Source organism: Hipposideros armiger, unplaced genomic scaffold (assembly GCF_001890085.2).
Source record: "Hipposideros armiger isolate ML-2016 unplaced genomic scaffold, ASM189008v1 scaffold_229, whole genome shotgun sequence".
NCBI classification, from domain to species: domain Eukaryota; kingdom Metazoa; phylum Chordata; class Mammalia; order Chiroptera; family Hipposideridae; genus Hipposideros; species Hipposideros armiger.
In genome coordinates this window covers 1,197,095-1,212,163 of record NW_017731579.1, presented here as the reverse complement: position 1 = coordinate 1,212,163, position 15,069 = coordinate 1,197,095, and positions in this window count along the sequence as shown.

Below are 15,069 nucleotides of genomic sequence, written 5' to 3'. Positions count from 1 at the left end.
GGCACTCACTCTAAATTTTGTTTCACAGTATTTTGGTTATACACTTTGGGGGATTTGAGTGATTACTGTGTAATTCACCTTGATGTTAATGATTTGCTTTCATTAATTTTTACTTTTTCTTTATTTTCTATTTTGGTTCCTTTGACTCACTGTTCTGTGTTGTTGACTCAATCTCTTTTCCCCTTTGCACGTAACAGACCACTCCGTTTCCCACATTTCTCTTCCCTTGGGGTTTTTTAGTAGATGAGCATGCATCATGGTCCTGTAATATTTAATTACAAATTTAAGCATGTCTATCTCTGAGGTATGAGCCAAAATAACAGGAATCCTGACAGGCTTGTCCACATGGAATTGGTCTCAATGTAGTATTTCGTATCAGATCTTTTTTTTAATTAAAGGAATCAATAGTTCCTGATTTTGGTGTGGTGAGTAGAGATGTAGTGATGGGAATTCTGATTTTAATCAGATCTCCTTCATCTCTACTTTGGATGATAGACATCCTTTATTTGACTTCAAGGTTATTTTCTCTTTCACTGAAAGAATTGCAGACTTTGCTTTTCTTAATGTTTCTAGGACAGATTAAAAAGAAAGAAAAAAAAAGGAAGAGGAAGAAAATAAGAAAAGCTATAATTGATTTCCTCTTTGGAGAAGATGTGATACATAATGGAGAAGACTATAGGGTTAATTTTCTTACAATATTAGGAAATTATATATCATGTGAAAACAAAAGGAGTAAGGAAAGCTTTTTTGTCTCCCTCTCATGTACTTACTTTTAGTTTTATTTAATGATTTAGAAGAGAGGAACACTCCTGCCACTGATTCCATACCTCCTTTCCTGAAAATACATATTGTCAGTTATCAGATTTTGAGCGTCCTGAAAGTCTTTAGAAACTCACCATGGGCTGCAGGATCTATGACTTTCACGAGACACCCTGAGACAGGAGAGTGTAATCTGGACAAATGCACTGACAAATGTTAACAGAAATATTCCTGATTTCTGTGCCTGCCTTCTCATCAGCACTTGCCAGCTCTGTTCTCGGTTTGTTACTCTGGGTCTCATATTAGTCCCTTCTCAGATTTGCTGCTATATTTAGGTGTGATTTCAGTGAGTCTAGGCCTCAGATTTTACTCCAAACCATAGACTTGAGCATGCCAGCTCTATTTACTCAACAATCTGAGATATATCAGATTGCTTTTGGATCCACTACCCCAGTGTGGGCTCAGACAACTGTGAGGGAGCCCAATCAGAGGCCCAGTATGAAGCAGAATGGGATATGTTGCTCAGTACAGAAAATCATTTCCCCTCTGTGTAAACCTATGGGAAACGTGGTTTCTGCAAGCCTGCTCTGCTGTCCAAATAGTATACATTTTTAATAATATAGTTAATAAAAACACCCTGGTTTTTCCATGCCAGCATCTTCTTTCATTTAGTAAATATTTAATAAGTTTCTGGTAAATTCTATGCTCTGTGAAAAGAGATACAAACACAGTGGTGAGCTAAGCAGCTAAGCTTTTCACTTCATTAGTACTTTCATTTCCTTTTTATGAGCTCTTTCTTCTAACCTAATTGATGACAACTGGAGATCTATTGGATATAGAGAGCTTTGTTCTTCGTCACAACACTAGCCACAATTAAATAATTCATTGTGTAATTAGTAGTTTCACATCTCTGTCTCCTGGTAAAATGCTGAGTTTGTGTAGCTAGGACTCTGTCAGGCTTTACTTCCTCTGAAGACCTACTTGGTAGCCCAGTGCTTTGAAGACAGTCGTATTCAACAGGACCATGTTGCATGACTACATGAATCCCTCAGCCTGTCATTAATGAGGCTTAAATTCACGATCAGCCTAAAAATCCACTAGAGCAATGCTGCTATCTAATGCATTGTACAGAAATGGCACCTGAAGTTTCCCCATAGCAATGCCTAGTCAAGATAAGCTTTGATCTGATGACCAAACAGCAAAATCTTGGCAGTTACTCCATTATTAAAATTGTTAAAATGGACTTCCAAAGAGAACAGTGAAAACAGGTTTTATTGCTTTTAATCCAATAAACCTCATCACAAGCAACACAGATTCTACAAGTGTTCCTGATGAGAAGGCAGCATCCCTAACTTAAGGGGCGCTACAGGTTTTCATTAGTCACCACACCACCAGGGTGCTGTATTTTCTGGGGGCAGGGAGGATGTTGAGTCTTTTTTCCACTCTCTGTAGGGCCCTGAAAAGCTGGTTCTGTTTTGTCTGATCAGAGGAGGGCAGGACTTTTATTAGCACTGCAGTGGAGATAATAATGCCCGCTCCTCCCCAACACCCACACCCAAGATATCTATGTTCTAATCCCTGGAACCTTTTAATATGTTGGGTTTCATGGTGAAGGTGGATTAAGGTAGCAGATGGAATTAAGGTTGCTAATCAGCTGACCTGGAGATAAAGAGAGTATCCTGGATTATAAGGATCCTCATTAGTGGAAGAGGGAGGCAGAAGAAAGAGAACCAGAGAGATGGCGGTGTGACAAGGACTCAGCTCCATGTTATTGGTTTTGAAGATGGAGAAACGAGGCTATGAGCCAAAGAACAGGGGTAATCTCTAGAGGCTGGAAAGGCAAAGAAACACATTCTCATCTAGAACCACCAGAATAAAAATAGAATATGACTAAACCAACAACTCTAGCCTCTGTTCTCCTAACAGCACTTCCTGAATATGTTTAGTATAGCACTTTTCACTGTAATTTTTTCCACATCTATCTTCCTGGTTAGACTATGAGCAACTTGATGAAAGACATCATTTATTGTTTACTATTGCTTCCCTAACACATAGCATAGTGCCTGGCACAGTGTAGGTACCACTCAATCACAGATAAATGACACTCAACTGCATGTATTGATAATATTGGTACGTCAGAAAATGGGAAGATTGATACGGGTCAGAATGCTAACAGAAAGCTTCATGAAGAAGGAGAGCTTCCGGAGACTCTTGAAGAAAATGGGTCAACACACCAACCATCAAACCTATATAAATAAAGGAAAGGAGGCAGTCTGAGTGTGGCTATTTGCAGGGAAGACGTAAAGGACAACAGTATAATGAGAATACAGAGTTTATGTTCAGACTATAAGGGTTTGTTATAGAGAACATGAATACACTTAATATTGATAGTACTTGAGTTACTTAGTATTTCTTGTGCCAAAAAGACTATTTCGCTTGACCTTTCTGACCCCTTTGAACTCTTTGCTTTTTACTTTTCTGCAAACTCTGCATATTAAATATTTCAGTACATGCTCAAATTACGTGCATCAATTCTATTTCAGCTTGTCTCATTTGGAAGAAAATATTCCTTGTTGAAAACTAACTCAGTTATTTAATTGTGGCTATAGCCCTTTAATCGTTTTTAGGTGAATTCTTAAAAATTTGGATAAAATATAATATTGCTTCAGTATCTTTAAATGCTTGAAAGATTAAAAAAAGACCAAAATAGAGAAAATGATAAACCAAAGGTGTTTTGAGGTTCTGAGGTTCATATAATAGAAAGTAAAACTTTTAGTATGTTAATAATTAAGATACAGCTATAGTTACATCTGTTCTGTTGATAGGCGTTTCATTCATGAAGACTGAAGACCAAAGATTTTTAACATTTGCAAGTATTATGTGTACAGCGGGGGTATTATTGGATTATTTTTACCACTTCCCAGGTTAAAAAAAAATAACAAAACACAGCAATTTAAATATATACCTTCCTTAGTCTAGTGCTTATAGATGTTTGAACCCAACACACAATCTTTTTCACACTGAGGCATCTGCAAGAACTTTTCCTTCCTTTCTACACAGTAACTCCCATCCATCCTTTGAGTCTTAGCTTAAGCATTATGTCTTCTGAGAAACCTCCATAAAACATCATATTCCCTTTCTCACCAAGAGCTTGAACAGCCAAAGAGCCTGTCATTCACCCTGAGCTTACGACTAAAGTAGCAAATATTACATTCTGTGTCACAATTGCTAGTTTAGTTGTATGTATGCTCAAGTAATATTTGTTTTTTATGTTCTCAGCATCTAGTACATTTCCTGGAACATATTAAGCATTCAAAACTGTTGTTGAATGAATGATTAAGTTTTGGTGGAGTAAATTTTGTGACACAGCAAAATAAGAAAATTCAGTCTAATTTATTGGTTGAGATATAATACTATGCCAATTATACCATACTTGTGTTCTTTGTTTTTAGATTTAAAAAATATTTTTACATTATATATATTTATCTTGGAAATTTTCTCAACTACAGACAAAGGCACTTTAAATGCTCATTATATGTAACGCTATAACAATAAGCTATAATATGAGAGATGTACTATATTCTATCTAGAAATTTCCTCAAAAAGTTAACAAAAACTGAGTGACTTCAGTTCCATGTTCTTTTCCCTCATCTATAATGAAAACTTATTAGCATGAGGCAAGTTAGAATAAAAAATAAGACTAAAAAAACAATGAAAAGAGAATGAAGTATTATTTACAAATTATAAGGACATGGAATACATTTTGGATTAAGAACCATCTCCAGTTACTGTAGCATGTTTTCACCAAAGCATGTTTGGTAGTTTTCTGAATTTCAGGCTCAAACTTAAATAGTGTATTTAGTTAAGTTTCATTCAACTAAGTCTGAACCAGATAGCTTATTTCATAGTTGCATACCCTATTCTCAAATAAAAAATGTGTAGAACTGATAGGAAGAAAATAAAAACTTTTCTGATGTTCTGAAAGAATACTTGAATAAATAAAAATACATACTGTTTTTGGAAATAACTATTGAATATAGTACAGTATGAATTTTCTGTAAACAAAATTATAAATTAAACATAACCATAATCAAATGTCCACTAGAATTTTTTGGAATTTGACAAAATTTTTATATGGCAAAATTCATGTATAAACAGTATTTAAGAAAATTGTAATAAAGAGTAATGATAGAGTTTTTCAATTATATAATACACTGTTTTATAAAGCTACAGAAATCAAAGCAGTGTGGTAGCAGCATACAATGAGATAGTTCAATTATAGAAATATCTTAAGATAAAGATAACATTTCAAATTTGTGGATGAAAAGATGCAACATTCAATAGTGGTGCTCAGACAACTAACTAATTTTGAGGAAAATAAATTAAGGTTTGAGTCCAACCTCAACCCTTATACTAAAATAAATACCAGGTAGAGAAATACTATGGTTGCTTTTATTAAATTTTTATATTTAAGGTTTTAGTTTATTAAATTCTTTTCTTAAATTGCACATGAATTTTGTATTCAAACTCTTATCCTTGTCTGCAGAATGATCAGGTTTAATGGCCTGACTCATACACTATTTCCTCATGCTTACATAAATATACACAAATACATAAACTCATACAAATGGTACTCTTATTTTTGCAATTGTTTGTTACTATTAAAATAAGACCATTTAGTACGCATTACATTGCAACTTCTTTTTCCTTTTAACAGTATACGTGTATTCTTCCATCTGAACAGTATTGAACATATTTTTTAATAACTGTTCAATATCCCATTGAATGGAAGCAACACCATTGATTCAGTCATTTACATACTGTTGTCTATTCTGGCTGTTTTCTGTATTAATTTTCCCTAAGGATGATTTCTCTCTCTCTTGCTCTCATTCTCTCTCTTCTTATATATTAATTCTTTTATTTCTGTGGGAGTGCTTCCCAAACTGGGCAAATTCAAAAGTTTCATTCACTTTTAATAGATATTACCACACTAGTCTCCAAACATTTGTAGCAATTTATACTTTGATGAGTAATAAATTGTGATGTACATTTACCCATGTTCTTACTAGCACTGGATGTTGCATCTTAAATTCCTGCCAATTTGATGGTTTTAAAATAGCACCTTATTGTTCCTTTTATTTGCCTTTTCCCAGGCTTGGGAAATGAACTTGGAAATTCACAGATTCATTGAATATTAGATTTCCGCTTCTACGACATTCTTACTCATACCATTTGTTGATTTTTCTTTAGGCTATCTTTTTCTTCTCAATTTATAGCCATTTGGTGGTGGTAGGATTATTGAACTTTTATCTGTCCCATATTTTGCCAATATTTTCCTCAATTTCTAACATCTTTGAGCTTTGTTTATAGTATATTTATCATACCCTTTTTATTCCTTTGTATATAGTTTAAAATGTCTGTATTTTGTCTTCACACATTTTGTGTTTATTATCTTTGTATCTGAGGTGTTTTTTTTGTTTGTTAGTTTGTTTTTAGCTGAGCCATCCTGCCACCAGTTGGCAGCTCAACGGCAGCTCAGCTCGGGCCTGGACTCGAACCGCTGTTACTCAGGGCTCGCACTCTTGAACGAGCTCTTAACCAATTGAGTCACTCGGCTGGCCCCTTGTATTTGAGTTTTAACATTCCAAATTTACACCAATAATTTCCTAACTTTTCTACTAACATAAGAGAAGACCTAAGTGAAGGAAATAATTGCCTCAACAATTAAATAATTGTCTCACTTCTTCAATTAAAAGAAAAACTAATGAACTAACAAGTCAATTAATTAAAAATTGATTTTGTCTTAATTTTATTTTTAATATATTTGCATACTATAAAACACCTTTATTAATAATACTGTAATTTGAGCATAATGTGTTCTGGTAAATGTTCAGAACAATCCCTCAAAACAACATAGCACCTTATTCTTTAAGCCTATGAAAATAATGTTTTCAATAACATTCAGACTTTATGCCATTTTATTAATTGTTAAGTTGACCAATTCTCAAATGATAATACATAAACATTGACAATTATTTTATAGGGAGATAAACAGAGAGGTGCAAAGAAATATTAAAGAAGAGTTTGTAGGAATTTGTAGATCAAGCTTTGAATTCCTGTCACCTACTGCTCTGTATATAAAAGAAAGCTCTTTAATTTTATACAGTGGATGTTCAAATAGTGTTTCTCTGAGATCTGCCATTCAGGACTTGCACAGGATTCATTTTAAATTGAGAGCACCACTGTTATAGCTCTTCTAGATGTAGGCCACAGCTGTTCACTCAGCTACAATTTGGCACTCTTTCTTTACTTTTCATGTTGTGCTTCTCTTAATTCTTGAAACATCATCTGCTTTAAACTGACACAGGCAGTGCTAAGCATAAAGTACTTAACAAATAGATTCTACTCAACTTCTCAAGACTATGGAGAATGCTATTTTCTGCAAAGCTAAAATAAAATAAAATTAAAAGGGTATCTGAGGATGTTCAGAGCTCACTATAACATGGTTCACATAGCAGAAAATTAGTGGCAGTGGATTCAGTTTACACTGATAAGACACCCACGTTAGGTTTGCTGAGGCGGAGACTAGGGTTTCAGGATGTGGTAATGGATTGAGAACTAGAGGTTTGGAACCAAGCAGGCAGAGCTGAGTGAACGTATTTCCAGGTGCTGAAATTCAGCAAGGTTCAGAGACACAACAGTCATCCACAAGAGGCTGAGGAAGCATTAGGGTGTAAATCACCCAAAGACTGGAACACCTCAAAATATAAGTGCCTAGAGTTAGAGATCTAATCTAATTAGTAGAATCCTTACAACAAACAAAAACAAATAAAAGAATAACAACAACCACCCTGGGATCCAGGGACAAACTACTGAGGAGAGAGATCATAAACAGGGCCACCAGGCAGCCTAAAAGGCAACTGTTTAGAATAATATCTGTCCAAAGGTATATATAAATGCTCTTCTATGTTTGGGCAGTTGGGGGAGAGTGGGTGGATAGCAAAATGACCTCACTTAATGGTAACTGATATGTTTTGTTTCAACTAAGGAGATAGTAATGGGAATTTATAAAATTCCTGGTGGGGCAGAATCCAGATAACGAAGCGGCTTTCCTGAAGCCTAAGTCCAGAGGTAAGGAAGTAGCATTAAGTCAGTGGAGGGAAGAATAAGTATTTGGAGAACAGCGAACTGTTTATCAATGAATCCTGATAGTAATTCCCTAGAAAGTTATTGCACTTTTAGTAAACATATATTCATTCAATGGTTCCTGCTTTAATGGAAACATTTCCAGAAAGTATGTGATTTCAGGATGATTAGGTAAAGTTGGCATTTCTTCTTTTCCCTCCTGAGAATTACCCAAAAGCAAGAAGAAATGCCAAATGCAAAATTAACAAATCCCTTTTTGTGAAAGTATTGGGTTGTCAGAAAAGTCATGAAGCATGTTTGCAACGGATCACACTAGTTCATTTTGGAAGTACTAGTGTCGTTCGCATCTATGTTATTGCTATGTCATTTGACAGCTGACAGTTCTAGCTTCATTCTAAAAAAAAATTGAGCGATTTGGTTGAGTTTTGGAGATTTTACAACAAGTTGAAGATGGAAGACCAAATTGTGCATTTTCGCCATATTTTACTGTTTTACTTCCATAAAGGGAAGAACGTGCATCAAGCTTGTGAAAAGTTGCATAAAGTTTATGGTGACAATGCTCTACAAGAACGTCAGTGCCAACGATGGTTCACGAAATTCCGTGCTGGTGATTTTGATCTCAACGACGCTCCTCAGTCAGGGAGGCCCACCGAGGTTGATGACGACAAAATAAAGGCATTGATCGAATCAAACCCATGTTACACGACATGAGAGATTGCAGAAACATTGAACATCCATCATTCAAGCATTCATGACCACCTGAAGAAGCTGGGATATGTAAGCAAGCTCGATATTTGGGTTGCGCATGAACTCAAAGAAGTTCATTTGATGGCGCATATAAACATTTGCAATATGCTCATTACACGTGAGGAAAACAATCCTTTTTTTGAGCAACTGATAACTGGTGATGAGAAGTGGACTGTTTACAACAATGTGGTCACAAACGGTCTTGGTCCCGATGTGATGATTTGCCTCAAACAACATCAAAAGCAGACATTCATCAGAGGAAGGTTATGCTCTCAGTGTGGTGGGATTTTAAAGGTGTCATGGTTTTTGAGCTCCTACCAAGGAACCAAACAATCAACTCGAATGTGTACTGTCGGCAATCGGACAGTTTGAATGAATCCATCATCCAGAAACATCCAGAGCTTGTTAACTGTAAAGGAGTTGTGTTCCATCACGACAACGTGAGACCACACACAAGTTTGATCACCCATCAAAAATTATTGGAGCTTGGATGGGATGTGTTGCCATACCCACCATACTCGCCTGACCTCACGCTGTCAGACTTCCACTTGTTTCACTCTCTTCAAGACTCCTTCCGTGGTATAATGTTCAATTCATATGAGGCTGTAAATCAGCACCTTGTTCAGTTTTTTGCAAATAAAGACAGGTCCTTCTAAGAACGAGGAATTATGAAGCTCACTGAAAGACGGCAAAAGGTTATAGAACCAAACGGCAATATATCATTGATTGATCTTTGTTCTTTATATAAATAAATGACCTTTGAAAAACATAGTCAAAATACATCATGACTTTTCCGATGACCCAATAGGAAACAACTGAACCCACAACTGAACTAGATGGGAGGGTTGAGGCTGGGAGGCCTGAGCAGGAGGGCGTGTGGGCAGAAGAGAGAGGGCGCCATCACTACAGGCCTCCAGGAGAACTGGTGCGTGTGGTTCCGGGAGCTAGGGGGTACTCGCTGAGCTGCAAAGTCAAAATCTTTTGTTTATAACAGCATGAGCAAATTGCTTGCTTGCTCTGCTTGTTGAAATTCCCCTAAACCAAGTTAAATATCTAAAAGCAGATGAAAAAGGGCTTTTTGAGAAATCAGAAAAGCCATATCTGTACAATTCCATCTGTCTCTGGCAACAGGGGAGAAGAGAGTTTAGGCATTGCGCACAGCTCCACAGCAGAGACTGCACAAACACGCACTCAAAATCCTGGGTAATGAGGAAAAACCCAGCTAGCTGAGGACATACCCTTACCCCATCCCCAAATATTTAGTTGGGGCCTATTATGTGCTTTATGTTTAGAAACAGCCCAAAATAAAAGTTCACAACCGTCTATAGACTAGTCTATAGACTAGTGAACAAGTTAAATACCAAAATATCTAAAACTTCTGTAATTATAACTTTTAATCTGGTATTTCTTAAAACATGGAAATAGTAGCTTCAGGTCAAAATATTTTATTATCTTCAAGTGAATGTAAATATGATTGAATATGGATTTTGCCACAATAAAGAAAATTTTATATAAGTATATGCTTGTGTGTGTGTATACATACAAACATTCTTTGAAAATACCTGTATAATTAAAAATTCAAGCAAATGAGACCTTAAAAAGTATGTTATTATTTACTGAATAAAAATACAAATTAAATGGGAGAAATGGGAAAAACGATTCATCTTGTAGCTCAAGTCTCCATGATAATGTCTCCACTCATAAATGTATCAATACCTGTTCTACATGTCTGAGGAAATAGAAGGATATGATACCAGCCGTGGTTTCAAGTATCTCATAGCTTGAGAAATTACCGTATTTTGCCGTGTATAATGCACCCACGTTTTTGGCCCAAACTTTCAGGGAAAAAATCTTTTGTTTTAATTTTTTAACTCAAATTTTTATTTGTTTACATTTAGTACTTGTTTTTTGTATTATAAAGGAATTTTAGCATTTATTTTTAATATATTATGGTACAAGAAATTTTATGTAACAAATAATTACAGAACACAAGAACAGATACAAGGAACAAGAAATTTTATGTAACAGTAACAAATTTACAATATTTATGCATCATAGAAGGCCATGTACTTTTTGTCTTTGCAAGTTTGTCGTAAGTTGAACAAAACCGATTATCATATTCCAGGGTATTATTTTGCATTAGATATTGTTATTGATTTCTAGAGTTACACTTTTAACTCATAAGCATAAATAAAAGACATAGAAACATTTATATAGATACAGAATTAGTACTACCCATATACAATGAACATCCTTATTTTTCCCTCACAAATTTGGACAAGAAAGTATGCATTTTACATGACAAAATATGGTACAGTGTTTGCACACATATATGTTATTAAAAGCATGATATTTAAATATCAATATACAACCAATATACAACCTCTCGCATGGTGGTATAAGAAAAAAGATCAAGAGCTACTCATATTTAACCCACATGCTCTTCACTCCAGACAGTTTAGCCTACTTATTCTCCTTTTCAAAATGCTATTTTAGTAAAGGGAATTAGAATTAACAGGTTTCATTGACGCTAAATTGCCATTCGATTGTTGTAAGAGGTACCGCAATGTCAGAGATGGTAAAATGTGGGGGAAAAAGTGGCTCTAGAAATACAGCATTGAGGCTGTTGGCGCCTGGAACATTGCCCACGCTGGCACAGTGTCCAGCTCACAGTGGGTTCTCAGAGCGTTTGTTCACTGAAGAGATCATCTGCTTTCTTATCGGATCCTATTCACACTTAACCACATTGCCTGCCAATGTGCCAGGTACTGTTAACAACATTTTACATTAGTCACTCAGCTTATGAGGGATGGAGGGCTGACTAAAACTCACAGTTTTCTTGACACAGTGATTAAACAGAGACCAGATTGCTTCTGAATAAGATAGATCTTATTTTATATATAGTTTCTCCTTTAAAGAGACAAATGTATTTGCTGAATGTGTTTTTAAAAGATGAATAATAAAACAGCCAAACTTTCATTTCATAAGTAAATTTTTGATAGCATGTGCAATTTCTGTGATATTCCACTGTCTTGAAGTATATAATTTAATACTTTCTATGAAGTATTATATAATGTAACACTTTCTATGAAGCATTATATAATTTAATACTTTCTATGAAGATGCAAATTACATATATATTTATATATATAACTAGGAACTAATGCAAAAGGAAGAAATTTTGTAAAGCTTATTTTTAAAAGTTCAAAACAAATGGGAAAAAAAGTCATACTAGTTCTAAAACATTTTGTAGTTGGCTTTATTTAAAAACCCTAGTAGATAGGTTTCCATGTATTTTACTTGAAAGTGGAATTGTTCAATAGTACTATTTATTTATTTAAACTGACAGCTTGGTAATATCTTCCTGAAACAGCTTAAAAGCTTGAATAACTAATAATGCATTATAATCAAGTTGGTTTCTATCACTTGTATATGCAGTCATTAATATAAAAATAGTCAAGTATTTTTAAAAAATGAAATGAGTTGAACTGTGATACAAAATAAATTTTCCATGTGATTATACCTAAATAGCTTTATTTTTCTACCCAAATCCAAAGTGGCTAATTTCTAACAAAGAAATATTGGCAATGGTTTGCTTAAGTGCACCATACCAAGTCACAGGACTGCGACTGAGTTAAGTAAGTCAGTTCTCTTCCACTTCATGATGAGTGTGTGGGCATTCCCAAAAAAATGTCAGTTGTCAGTAATATGCCTTTGGGTTTCAGCATATAATGTTTATACTTTAAAATTCTGCGGCAGGACTAAATGGGACAAGTAAGAAAGACAAACTCATTTTTTTAAAGATAAAGAAACCTAAAAAATGGTATTGGTTGTGATTTTAGTTAAAAATATTTTGTATTTGTAACAAAGAGCTAAGGTCAACCTCTATAATAGTACCCTGGGAAGAATCAACTCTTTCTAGTTTCTACTTATTGCTCGGTCACATAGCAGATCAGAGAGTAATAAAATTTAAGCAACCTGATTATCACTATAGAGGACTGAAAAATTGCAAAAGGCAAAGCTATTCATTAGTAGGTGCTTATATAGGAGAAGTGATATAAATAACAAATGACATTTTCTACAGCATACATTATCAGTTTTGACCTGAATACTCCTGTGAATGAATCTGAAAGGGTAGAAATTAATATCTTAATTCTATCACCAGAATAACTGAGATTAAGAGAAGTTCTCATTTGCATAAGGTCAAAGTATTAAATGTTATTTTTTAGACTAAACTCAGAACATTTACCTCAGAATGAATTTAAATAATGATAGAGGAAGCCTAAACAATAATATCCTAATCCTTAAATCTTGTTCTGAATTTATGATGTCACATATCAAAAACAAATAGAAGGTAATTTGAGGGAATTTGGGAGGTGAAATAGAATTGATTTCTGTCTTCTGTCCCCATCTTTCAGAAGCACATGGGAGCCAGGTACAATAGTCAGAGAGAAGGACATCAAAAAGTTACTTTCGTAACTGGTACCTTAAACTTGGCTTAATGTTTAAAATGTGTCCAGAGTCCAGGCACTCTCACACCACTTTTGCTACCACTCTAGGCCAAGCCATTCACATGTCTTGATTGTGTTTCTATAACAGTCTCCTAACTGCTCTCCTTGCTTCACCTTTTTTTCCTTGCTGAGCATAACAGCACGAGTGAGAGCAAGGTATTTAAAATGCTATCAGTGGCTTCCTTCCTCACTTAGAGTAAAAGCACAATATCCTTATGATGTCTATTACCTTTCTACTACTTCTTTATTCACTGATCAGTCACCTTAACGTTACTGTTTCTAGATCATACTAGGCTTGTTTTTGCCTCTGGGTGTTTGCTGTTATCACTGTTTGGAAAACCTCAGGCATCCACATAACCTGATGCCTCACCAACCAGGGGCATTTACTCAACCCTCACCTTTTAAGTAAAGCCTTCCCTGTCATCCTATCTAATACTATAGCCTGCTTCCTCCTATTTCTTTGTCTCCTTGGCATTTACCACCATTTGACAGGCTATCTACATCACGAGTTTATCTTGTTCATTATAACTCTCCTGCCTAACTGAAATTCCTCTAGGGAGGAAAGTTTTGTCTGTTGTATATTCAGTGCTGTATCCTCAGAGCCTAGAACAACGCCTGCCATATACAAGCTGCTCAACAATTATCAGTTGAAAAAAAACAAACAGGTTTCCATGGGGAGCCATTAAGCTATATCAATACAAGAGTGCATGGGGGAAGAACAAGATGGAAGCTGCATAATATGTTTGAAGAATGGCATTACTGATCTCCCATCTTCATTCAATAAAATTCTCAATGTGACACTTTGTATAGTCAGTCAGTTTTCTCAAATCCCCATCCTATTCACAAAACCTTCACCACGTAGCTGGCTGCTTTAGTGCCAATTGTCTCATCTTTTTCCTAAAGAAAATAATGGCTTGTGACATGAATTGAGCACTTAGTTATGTAATGTATTAATCACCTGATCTATTATCAATTAATTCCATATCACCCCATTTTTCCAAATAAGGAAACAGGCTTAAAAGAACCTAAGTAACTTTCCCAAACAATGTGATTGGGATTTGAACCCACACTATCTTCCTTTAGAGCCCTGGCTTGTAACATTTATATTATTTCGCCTCATCATAGACGCCCTTGGTGTGAACTCCCAAGTGTCCCTCGATAATCTTTCCAGTCTTTCTTGCCTGCTATCTTAGCAGAAACATCGTTCCTTCTTTTTCCTATCCCATGCTAATAACACCACCCATATTTTAGAAGCCCACTCTTCTTCTGCTTATTCCTTATGTTATCTTGAACCTTCAGCCCTGCTCTGTACACTGACTCCTTTTAAGCAAAATATAGACCTAAGTGTCTCCCATCTAAAAACCAAACAAGAGAAAATAAAAGTGAACAAAAGCCTGTTTTACCTGCATCTATGTGTTCTGCATCTCCTGGTGGTTACAGCCTTTATTCTCTACTTCCTTTCATATTAAGAGTGAACTATATGTCTAGATAGTGCCTGAACTATATATCTCCCCTGTCTCTGCCGTTTCCTTACCAGTTTACTCATATTTACTCTGCTTATTTTGTGCCCAACATTCTGCTGAAACTATTCCCACTTCCTAACTATAAATGAATGCAATTCTTTGACATATTTTTTTCTCTATCATTTGCTACTGCTTAAGTCTCTCTCTTTTGAGATCTTACCCACCCTTATATCTTATGATCTCAATCTCTCCTAGCCCCTTTTCTTCCTTTTTGGCAGTTTATTCTTCATTCTTCCAGGGCTGCTCTGCCACCACTTGCCCCCATTCACGTAGGGGTAACTGGGGTTGGATTCTCAGCTTAAAACTGCTATCATCCTACCTACCCCTCTTTGGCATTCTCCTTGCCACCCCCATAGCTTTAACTCCAGATTTTATGACTCCTA